Raw genomic sequence first — 12,500 nt, 5'->3', positions numbered from 1 at the left:
ATTATTAAATTCAGTGTTGTATTACGCAAGTAAAAGAGAGAGAGAGAAAGAGAGAGTAACCCATACCAACGTTGCCACGAATATGCTACCACAGCCTTGCAAAACCTAACGAGAAAGAGAGAGAGACCTTACCTTACCTTACCTTACAGACCTTACAGTTCGTTCGGGTTGCCCCAGGTCCCTCAGTGTGAGGCACCTCTAATGTCTACCAGAGAGTTGCTAGTACATCTTCCGGTATATTTTGCATCTTCCAATCTTGGATGGTCTGGGATGCAGTTTAGATATTTGTCGAGCTTATTCTTAAACACATCTACGCTCACTCCTGATATATTCCTCAGATGAGCTGGCAACGCATTGAATAGACGCTGCATTATCGATGCTGGTGCGTAGTGGATTAATGTCCTGTGTGCTTTCCTTATTTTTCCTGGTATTGTTTTGGGCACTATTAATCTACCTCTGCTTGCTCTTTCTGATATTTTTAGTTCCATGATATTTTCTGTTATTCCTTCTATCTGTTTCCATGCCTGAATTATCATGTAGCGTTCTCTTCTCCTTTCTAGACTATATAATTTTAATGATTGTAGTCTTTCCCAGTAGTCAAGGTCCTTAACTTCTTCTATTCTAGCTGTAAAGGACCTTTGTACACTCTCTATTTGTGCAATATCCTTTTGATAGTGTGGGTACCATATCATATTGCAATATTCAAGTGGACTACGAACATATGTTTTATAAAGCATAATCATGTGTTCAGCTTTTCTTGTTTTGAAGTGCCGTAACAACATTCCCATTTTTGCTTTACATTTTGCCAAAAGAATTGCTATTTGATCATTGCATAACATGTTCCTATTCATCATCACACCAAGGTCTTTAACTGCTTCCTTATTTGTGATTGTCTCATTATTAGGTCCCCTATATGCATATAGCTTTCCTTCTCTGTCTCCATAATTTATTGATTCAAATTTATCAGAGTTAAATACCATCCTATTTTCCTCTGCCCAATCATATACTTTGTTAAGGTCTCTTTGTAGAGCGTTCCTATCTTCATCACAAGTAATTTCTCTACTTATTCTTGTGTCATCAGCGAAACTACTCACTACCGAATCCTTAACATTACTGTCTATGTCTTCAATCATAATAACAAACAGTATTGCAGCTAACACCGTACCTTGTGGCACACCGGATATTACCTTGGTTTCATCCGATTTCTCATCGTTTGCAATAACTATCTGTTTTCTGTTGTGTAAAAATTCTTTTAACCATCTTCCTATTTTATCTACGATATTGTGTTTTCTAATTTTCTTTGCTAATATATTATGGTCTACTTTGTCAAAAGCTTTTGCAAAGTCTAGATAAACCACATCTGTTTCATTTCCGCTTTTCATATTTTTGAATATGTTCTCACGGTGGACTAACAGTTGGGTTTGTGTACTTTTTCCGGGTACGAAACCGTGTTGTCCTATATTAAACAAATTATTTTTTATTAAATGTTTCATAATATTTTTCTTCATTACCCTTTCATACACTTTCATAATATGTGATGTTAGATTTCCACAGACCTATAATTTACTTGCCTCAAGTCTTGATCCATTTTTTTGAAAGTAGGGGTGATATATGCTAATTTGTGCTCATCATAAATCTTGCCTGTATCTACACTTTGTCTTAATAATATTGCAAGTGGCTTTGCGATAGAATGAACTACTTTCTTTAACAAAATAGCAGGGATTCCATCAGGCCCTGCAGCAGCTCCATTTTTAATTTCATTAATTGCCTGCACAATATCAGCTTCATTAATTTCTATGTCAGCTAAATATTCACTATTTTCGTCCCTTACTTCTATATCATTATCTTCATTATCTATTCTAGGGGTGAATTCTCTCTTATATCGTTCTGCCAGTATGTTGCAAATTTCCTTTTTTTCATTCGTTAATCTCCCTTCAATTCTCAGAGGGCCTATTTCTATTCTTCTTTTATTCATCTTCTTCGCATATGAGTATAATAGTTTGGGGTTTTGCTTGATATTTAATAGGGTTTTTTCTTCCAATTCCCGTTTTTCATTTTCTTTTGATTGTATAATCTTTTGTTCTGCATTTTCTATCTTACTTTTTAGTTCTATAACTTTCCATGCATTTTTTTCTTTTGCAAGACCTTTTTTCCACTTTCTGATTTTCTGGAACAAGATCCTTCTGTCTCTTGGTATGCATGAATGATGTTTACTTTTCTTCTTCGGTATATATTTATCCACTATTTTCTCTAATATTTTATATAATATCTCCGTATTTACCCTTATGTCATCGCTTACGAAAATGTTATCCCATTCTTTGTTTAATTCTTCATTTATTTCTGACCATTTTATATTTTTACTGTAGAAGTTGTATTTTCCATATCCTTCCCACTTTTTCATTTCTTGCTTATCTCTGTTTTCACTTGCTTTGGAATGAACTGTTAATTATATGACATTATGGTCTGAAATACTCGCATTATAAACTATTATTTCTTTAACATAATTCACCTCGTTCACAAATACTAGGTCTAAAGTATTTTCCTTTCTTGTTGGCAGGTGATTTATTTGTTGAATGTTGTATTCTAGTAGCATATCTAATAGCTTTTCGAATTGCCTCTTATCTTCTGCACTACTATTACTCCCTTTTTTATATGTATAAGTACATCCACAATCTCCTATTCGTTTCTTTTCCATTCTACGAAGGAAAGTTGAAGTCACCAGATAGGAGAATAGTCCAGTACTTGTGATTTCTACATATATCATCCAATTTTTCAATTATTAAGTCAAACTCTTTAGTATTAGGAGGTCTATATATTACTATGTTCATTAATTTTTCAGATTCAAATTCTACCGCTATTAGTTCACATTCTGAGTTACTATCTCATATATTTTTCCTTGTTTTTTGGCTTTCATATATTGCGGTTCCCCCTTGATTCCTATTTTTTCTATCTGATCTATAAGTTTGGAACCCTTTTATTTGATCATCATTCCAGTCTCTTGGGAATACCAGGTTTCACTTATATTCATTATATCTATTTTCTTTTCAATTTGGTTAGTTCTTCTAAGTACTCTATTTTTCTTTTGAGTTACTCGTAACTAAACCCTGCGCATTCATCACTATGATGGTTTGCGTGTTTTCTCCTTCATTTAATATTGGTAGTAATAAGGATTTTCCCATGTCTCTTTCCTGTTCTGGTATGTTGTTCTTTTTTTCATTTCCAGAAATTCTGACATTAAAAAATCCAACTTTTCCATAATATTTGATCTTCCTTCATCATAATTATTCATTTTGTGTCTGAATCTGCAATTTTCTCCGTTTCTGCAATATCCTCTTGCATAATAAATACAGTTATTATCCCTTGAGTAGAATTTTGGAGCTGATGCATTGAAATTTTTTGCTGACATCTCTGCATATCTCATTGGTGGTTTGCTTTTCTCTTTTACCTGATATTCTTGATTTCTCTCTTTATTTGTTTCTTTCTTATTTTGAATTTTATTACTTGGTTGGTTATTTATTTGATTACGATTCGTGGCTACAGGGTGCATATATATTTGCATTTTTTGTCGAACTTACATCCTTTTCCTTCTTTTAGGTTTTTGCATATTTTTGGATGCAGATCTCTGCAATCATCCCCATATCCATCTAGGTATGCACATTTACCATATATTTCATAGTTGTGACATACCTTAGGATGTTTGTAGTAACATCTTTCTCCAAATCTGCAATTCCCTCTTTTCAAAAGGTTGCAGATTTTGTCTTTCTTGTCTATTTTTTCCTCTTTCCCGTCATTGTGTAGATCTGGGTAGAGCCTCTTCGGGATTTGCTTTTCTGTTGCCATATCGTAATTTATTTCTTCGTAGGTATGCTGCTTTATTGCCTCATATGTAGTATCAATGAGTATCTCTGCATCCATACTTTTATCTTGTTCTTTGTTTTCCTTATTTTTTTCTGTCATTTCATTTTTGTTTACTTCTCTTCCGTTTTCCTCTTCTTCTTCTTCTTCTTCTTCTTCCTCTTCTCTTCTTCTTATCCTCAACTATTTGTACATTCAATCTTGATTTAATAACATTGTCTATCCATGATAGACATGTTGAACAAAAAATTTTTGTATCTTTTCTCATATCTTGTATTACCTCAGCACACTGTGGATGGGTCGGAATGTTGCATGCAGCACATTTTCTGATTAGGTTTTGTGGATTGACTATGCTATACCAAACCTTACACAGTTTGCATGCTTTTGGCATTCTTTTTCCTAATGCGTCAATTAGGATATTCACAAGATTCACCTTATTCATTTTCTTTGTCGGAATATGTTGGTTTATGTATATTTTCTTTATGAGTCTCTTGACCACTTGGATTTTATTTTGGAACTTCTTCAATTATTTTCAAGATGTTTTCATTAGATTTGTTCCAGTTTGAAGGATTATATCCTTCTAATATATCTATGAATGCTTTTGTATCTTTTTGGTTAGGACTGTTGCTGATTTCATAGATGAGAAATGCCAGTTCCCTTCCTGCTACCTCATCGTATTGCGAATCTGCTAAACATGCTAAATTACGCCATCTCTTCCCGCAGTTGGAACTTACTGCCATCTTGTTCTGATTTACAGTATTACACTTGATAAACTAACTTAGAAGACGCTTTATCCTACTATTTTCACACTAATCTTATCACCGATAGTTCACGAACACTTCTAGATATTTCTCAAATTCTAGTCGTATGTTAAACTTGTGATATCTGTTGATTAATCTGATTTCACGCGGGAACGTCTCACCAAGCAAGAGAGAGAGAGAGAGAGAGAAGAGAGAGAGAGAGAGAGAGAGAGAGAGAGAAGGAGAGAGAAGAGAGGAGAGTGTGTGTGAGAGAGAGAGAAAGAGAGAGAGAGAGAGAGAGAGAGAGAGAGAGAGAGAGACATAAAATTGCCCTGCTCAATAATGACTCATACTAACATTATCACCAGTATGCGATGACGGTCTGCTACCCCGAGTTCGCTCCCCGCTGCTGCCAATGCGGAACCAGAGGAATTTATTTATGACGATTTGAAATTCATTTCTCGATATCATGTGATTCGGATCCCATAATAAGCTAAGTATCCAATTGGTTCTTAGCCACGTCAAAAAAAATCAATGAAATCCTTCGGGCCAGCCCTAGGAGAGCTGTTAATCAGCTCAGTGCTCTGGTTAAATTAAGAAATACTTAACTTGGTCCTTCTCATCTTTAGGGGCAAGATTATATACACTTCCTCTCTAACTCCTTTTTGATTTCTCAAGAACTGACGCCTCGAGAGCATTGGTTTTTGCCCCTCCCTCTGATCCTCTCTCATGAAACGTAATTAAAATTATCTCTATTGCAAACAGATGAGAAAGATAAAACTCCCTCTTTTCGGGTTTGAACCGCTGACCTGTGATTTACCAGGCCAGCAAACTCTTTTATGCTCCCTGGAGCCGAGTGGCGAATCACGGGTCAGCTGTTCAGGTTCTCAAAAGGAGAGGTTTGTCATTATCATTTATCGTTTCATTGTCAGCGAATTGTGTTTGTAAATAGGCGTCTAATTCTATTATTCTCCGTAGCAATTACATTTCCCAGGGTTTTGTACGTCTCAGTTGAATTGACTTTGCGTTCGAAGTCTCAGATTTTATAAAATTCAGTTTTTTTCCTTAGATTAATTAGTCTCTGTTGCATTAGCTTGGTGTTTGAATTCTCAGATTTTACAAAATTAACTTTTTTTCTTAGATTAGTTAGTTTCTGTTGAATTAACTTTGTGTTTGAAGTCTCTAATTTTATAAAATTCTATTTTTTTTAGATTAGTTAGTCTCTGTTGAATTAACTTTGTGTTTGAAGTCTCAGATTTTATAAAATTAAATTTTTTCCTTAGATTAATTAGTCTCTGTTGAATTAACTTTGTGTTTGAAGTCTCTGATTTTATAGAATTCAATTTTTTCCTTAGATTGATTAGTCTCTGTTGAATTAACTTTGTGTTTGAAATCTCAGATCTTATAAAATTTAATTTTTTACCTTAGATTAATTAGTCTCAGTTGAATTAACTTTGTGTTTGAAGTCTCTGATTTATAAAATTCAATTTTTTCCTTAGATTAATTAGTCTCTGTTGAATTAACTTTGTGTTTGAAGTCTCTGATTTATAAAATTCACTTTTTTCTTAGATTAATTAATCTCAGTTGAATTAACTTTGTGTTTGAAGTCTCAGATTTTATAAAATTCAATTTTTTTCTTCGATTAATTAATCTCAGTTGAATTAACTTTGTGTTTGAATTCTCAGCTGATCATTGTAATTTTAGGAAGAACATCCACTCTAACATTTCTCAAATTAATTGATGTTGTGAGATAATGACCTGCATTTTTCAAGAGCCTGGTTATCCTTTTTCATTTCATCATATTTTTAAATCATAAGATCTCTCAGATTTTAGAAAATTTATCTTTATATGATTTAAAACCATTTGAACTCAACTGATCAATTTATCTATATCGAAAACATCCTTTCTAAAATTTTTGAGGTTACTTAAAGTTTAAAATTACTGACCTGCAATTTTTTTCATTTAGGGCTAATTTTGCTTATTCATTTCATCGCTATTCTCTACTGTATTATATCAGGTATTCTGATGTTTAAGTAACATATTTATTCCAACAAAGTTATTTTCTGTAATGAATATGCCAAGAATCTGTGATATCCAGTTAGGGCTAATTGCGCTTATTCATTTCATCACTATTCTATACTGTTTTAAATCAATTACTGGAATCTCTAAGTAACTCATTGATTCCAGCGAAGTCATATCCTATAATAAATATACCAGGAATCTGTGATATCCAGAGAGGTAAACATGTCAACGGATGTGGAACAAAAGATATGAACCCCGTGGTCTTAATACAAATCGCTTTTGTGGGTACGAGAAGCCTTGTAAATCGTACCTACCGTAGCCAGGGGAGGTAAGTGCTCAATATCGTCAGGTATTGAGCACAGCGACACCTGAGCACAGACAATCGTGGAATTATTGATATAAATGAATACATGGGTAGAGCTAATAAGAGGAGCCCGCCCATAAAAACGCCAAAATGTAGAAAGTAAATACTATTTCAGAAACCAAGCTGTTTCTGTCTTCATAAAGAGAGAGGCAGTATGGTCTCTGAAATATGATATATACTTTCTAGTACATTTTGGCTTTTTATGGGCTACTTTTATTAGATGGAATTCTGTTTTAACAGAATATATTTCTCAGTGAAATAGAGATATATATAAACGAATCAAAAAGAAGAAAAACAGACTTTCAGGTATTGAGAACCAAGCGCAACGATATATATGCACAGATAATCATGGAATTAATGAATAAATAACAGGTAAATAATTAAATAGAAAGATAAATGAATAAAAAAAAGAGGGAAAACACACGGATAGATTCAAATAACCCAGAAAATAGAAGATATTCAAGATAACCCAATCACCAGACTCATATTTCACCCATCACATTCAGAAGAGTCACCATACATGAATAAACAAAGGATCTCAGGTGCCGGATAGTGCTAAATGAGCCTTTTCTTAACCACGACGATATAACGAACGCGCTTGCGCTCTGTAGAGTGTTCGCCCAAGCTTCAGAGCGGTCAAAGACATTACTCGTTCATCTACGTCAGACCTTCAATCTGAAATGGCATCTGGGAGGTTTCCTCTTTCTCTCTCTCTCTCTCTCTCTCTCTCTCTCTCTCTCTCTCTCTCTCTCCTTCGTTCACCCTGGAAGAGAGATAGAGTAAGGGGAAGATAGAGAGAGAGAGGGAGGGGTGTAAAGATAAAGTATTTAGAAATCTTTCATTTCCACGTACATACATATATGCAGCGGGCGTATGTCTCAGAGAGAGAGAGAGAGAGAGAGAGAGAGAGAGAGAGAGCAAATAGATGTTTCTGAAGTTTCTGATAGTGTTGCTTAATATACGTATATCTTTATATTTTTTCTAAGCGAGAGAGAGGCACACATACTGAGAGAGAGAGAGAGAGAGAGAGAGAGAGAGAGAGAGAGAGAGAGAGAGAGGGGAAATTAAAGTTACACAGTCATACATAAATGCAGCGGTCGTGTGTCTGAGAGAGACAGACAGACAGACAGACATACAGAGAGAGAGAGAGAGAGAGAGAGAGAGAGAGAGAGAGAGAGAGGCCTTAAGGCTGACACTTTTATTTCCATGTATAGAAAAGCTGTTGATAAGAATCATAATTCTCTGAAAAGCTCGTGGATTTTTACGACAGGCAAAAACTCTCTCTGTATATATCTTGGTTTTCCCTTTATCTTAAGACCTTAAAATTCTGATTGCACTCGATTTCAAAATCCAAAGGTAAAGGTGAATTTTTATGTTTTTATTCTTGTAGTGTGAATTTGTCTTTCCCTAGTTGTGTTCCAGAACCTAGAAGCGTAAATAGTTGTAGAAACTGGAAGTGTTCATATGGGACTGTGTATTCGTCTTGCAACTGAACGAACCGCGTCATTGTTTTCATGGTAGTTCATGTGTCTCAAACTTCATAATTGGCCTTAGCTTCAGCTTAGATTTTTCCTTTTTTAATCATATAGTTCATGTCATTTTCGCTTACAAATTTCTTTTTATAACCACGAACACACATTTTGTTGCATATTAAAATTGTGTATATCTACAGGCAGGTATTTCATGAAATATTTCAAGCATGTGGATGAAATTAAGCCAGGTACATATTGGAATAGAATGAAATCTTATCTCTGTTGGCATTAGTCATAATGTCGGCTCTTTCAGGTATAAGGGACTAAACAGAAACCATTAGCTTCATAGGTACGTTTCCATAGAGCAGAATACCTTGTATGCATGTATGTATGTATATATACATAAGTGTGTGTATTGTCTGTGTGCGTGTGTGTGTGCAAACGCCTAGCCAGATAGGCAGACAGACAGACGAAGTCGACCAGAAAAGTCTGAAATAAAAATGTAAGGTTTACAAAATTTTAAAAGACACGATAATGACAAACCTTTCTTCTTCTTTTTATGTTTTGACGAAACCAGGCCGCAAAGGTGGTGGGTTGTGTAAGAGCAGAGTCGAATCGTTGTATTTCCTTTTAAAGAAGAGGGACATTAACACCCGGAATTTTTTCGCCAGGAAATGTAAGGAAATTCGGAGACTCGATTTTGCTCTCGATGATAAGTCGTTACTTCTTTTGCTTGGTTAATTTCTTTGAGGCATAGTCTGCTGAATGGTGTCCAGTTATAGCCCAGGACTGTAGCAGACAAGGGAGAGCAGTGATGAAGACTGAAAGAAGTGCAGAGTGATATTTTATAATTACGAGAATTTTATTCCAGTTTTCCATCTGAATGTCGACAGCCATTTATTTTGTTGTCCTTCTATAAGTAGTTTTTAGTTGAAAGGATGAATTCAGATTAACACAAGGTGGCAGTTGCTGGCATATTCACCCCAGGAATCGTGTTTATTAATGATGGAGACTTTAAAAAAGAATAATACAAAAAACATTCCCGCACCTAATAATTTCTGAAGTAAGGTACACTTCGATGACCAGCCTTCAAAAAAACCGGAAAACTAGACAAAAATGAGGAGCATATAAAGAGAGCCCGTAAAATCATAAAGAAAAATGGAGAAGGAGAGAATTCTGAAATTTACCAGGTGTAGTCCTCTCCATACCTAAATTCCTTTGAGCCTCTTTTTTTCCAGACTGTTCTGAAGATATATTCTGGCACGAGGAACATTTACTTCTCGCAGGTTATCAGGATTTCCGACCTGCGAACATTCCCGCAACGTCCGCGAAAGGTATTAGCTGGAAAAAGGAAAATCAGACATTACAAAATTATAGTCCTCATTTGGCTGTTCTGCGTCACCAGAGTAAGAAAACAGACTATTTTTTTTTTTTTTTTTATAAACGTAGACGACTTCTTACCATCAGCGTCTGTTTGTCTGCTACAGAAAAACAATCTGTCGAAGCTCACAGACTGCGAAGCCTCTCCCTTACCACTTGGTATAAGGTAAAGTGTCCCAACTGAACTAGACTCATATCTCCAAATGCCACGGGACCCCGCGCCCAAAACGACTGAATATCAAACGATCATAAGACCAGAAGAAGAAGAAGAAGAAAAGGAGAAAGAGCGGATCACCGAAAAATAATACATATTCATTGTGTAGCCCTTTCAATGTGTCAGGTTTGGTCAACAGCAGAGCAGCCATTATGCTTGGTCACTGGCCCCCGGTGTGGGAAAACAAAAATCATTACGCTTGCTCCGGGGCCTCTGTTTGGAAAGCAAATCTTTGATGAATGTAGCATTTAAAAAAAAATAAAGGAAAAAAAAGGGAGGTAGAGAATAAAGGTGGACAATGGAAGCCGACATCCAAAGGGCTCTTGCGCGTCATATTTATGCCCGAAGGACATTGACGCTGGGCTGCAATGCTCGGTAAGTGGCTTTCGGTGCTTCTAACAAAGATATTTATTGTCATCCGAGAGACGAATTTGCATATGGGAGTGAGTGACGAGCAAAGTCAATTCTCTCTCTCTCTCTCTCTCTCTCTCTCTCTCTCTCTCTCTCTCTAGCGGGGTGGGGCGGGGGATGGGGTTTGGTCAACAGAGAAGTGAAGTCGTTAAAATAGACAAGGCTTGGTTATGCTAATTGCTCCTATGGAAAAATGTGAATATTTTCCTTTTATAATTTTGTGGATATATATATATAATATCTATATATATATATATATACTGATATATATATATATATATATATATATATATATATTATATATATATATATATTATATACATATATACATATATGTAAGTATGTATTCATATTTCAGTCTCTCTCTCTCTCTCTCCTCTCTCTCTCTCTCTCTCTGTACATATCTATTTTATGCAGGGAACTTCATACAATTTTCATGTATAACACAATAAGTAGCTTCACACACACACACACATTGTAGAGAAAAAGGTGGCGTGTCTGAGAGAGAGAGAGAGAGAGAGAGAGAGAGAGAGAGAGAGACTGAAAGGCATTTTATCGCGACGCGGAATTTAAGCCGTAAAAAATGAATTGTCGTCCGCGAAGCCTACGCAGAGAAGCAATAAAAAAAAACGGGGGCGGGGGCGGGGGGGGAGTGTGCCGGTAGTTCAACGCGACTAATTTTTATGGATGTACCAGCACCGGTCTTAACACATCCTCAGTGTAAATATGAAAAAAAAAATTAAAAAAAGGTAAAAAAACCGAGGAATTATATAGTCGCCGGCAACCGGTCTTTTAACCTGAACACTATACAGTCAAAACTGGACGTTTATCAGCGCTTGACTGATACGCCACTCCACTGGTTTACTTTTTTCTATTTACGTTCTTGGGCTGGGCCCCAGAGCGAGGATTCCCACCTTACTGGCATTTCTGCGCCCCGAGAAGATCCTTCTGATGCCTTACAGATGCCATGATTAATCAGGGCATCTCTCTCTACGAAGGGGCACGGAATGAGTGAGGGATGCCCTTTGCATAAATATGCTGGCGGACACCTGTGATACCAAGGTGCCTCGTGCCCTTTATTTCTTACATTTAAAGGCGATCGCCACCTAGGGGCCCCAGAGCGAGGATAAGGATAAGAGTCTGTCTGGGGCCCCTGAGCGAGCATCTTTCGGCTTTAATGGCCCCTCGAAGGGACGATCTTTCGCTTTTTACTCGCCGTCTAGGGCCCCAGAGCGAGGATAACGTCGTGGGGGCAGTTCTCTCTCTCTCTCTCTCTCTCTCTCTCAGGATCTTTCGGTTTCAAGGGGTCCTTAAAAAGGGATGTCTTTCGCTTTTTTACTGGACGTCCGGGGTGGGGCCCAAAGCGAGCATAACGATGTGGAGGACCCCAGAGCGAGGATCTATCCCTTTTTTTGTCTAGCCAGTCTCCTCCTCTCTCTCTCTCTCTCTCTCGGCGGGACCCGTAATCGGCGATCGTTTATATCATCTTAAATCAGGCGCATCGAAGCTCCGGCCGTGGCAGAATACGATAACAAGCCTGTTAATTATCACCCAGAGGTGGACACAGGTGCAACTTTTATGGGTTGGGATGACTAGGAGTCCCAAGGCCGTAAGGGCGATCCGTACCCGCTCCTCGGAGGCGATTCTCGTCCCTGGGAACTCCGGTCGTAAAACTAATGGAGGCTGATAGTGCTACGAGCCTCTTGATTGGGTTGTTTAAGCCGGATTATTTCGTTATAAATTATATTGAGATAAAGGGGGGGGGGGAATCTGGGAGGATGCGTTTCTTGGACGTTCTTCTTCTGTTTCTCGCTGGGGGGGGGGGGGGGATAAATAAGGGGGTCATTTGCTTTATTGAGGAATTACGCAGCGTAGTCTGCTTGCGGTATTTGGTACAAATCGAGAAAGCGCGAGAGACCGCATGAGAGAGAGAGGGAGATAATTAACCATTATTTATTGCTATTATTATTATTCCTACCTCTAAAGATTATTATAGTGACCATGACATTATTATATTATTATTATTATATTAGTTATTATTA

This window comes from Macrobrachium nipponense, chromosome 42 (genome assembly GCF_015104395.2).
Source record: "Macrobrachium nipponense isolate FS-2020 chromosome 42, ASM1510439v2, whole genome shotgun sequence".
Classification (NCBI taxonomy): domain Eukaryota; kingdom Metazoa; phylum Arthropoda; class Malacostraca; order Decapoda; family Palaemonidae; genus Macrobrachium; species Macrobrachium nipponense.
The sequence above is the reverse complement of the archived record's forward strand: the minus strand, read 5'-3'. Positions refer to the sequence as shown.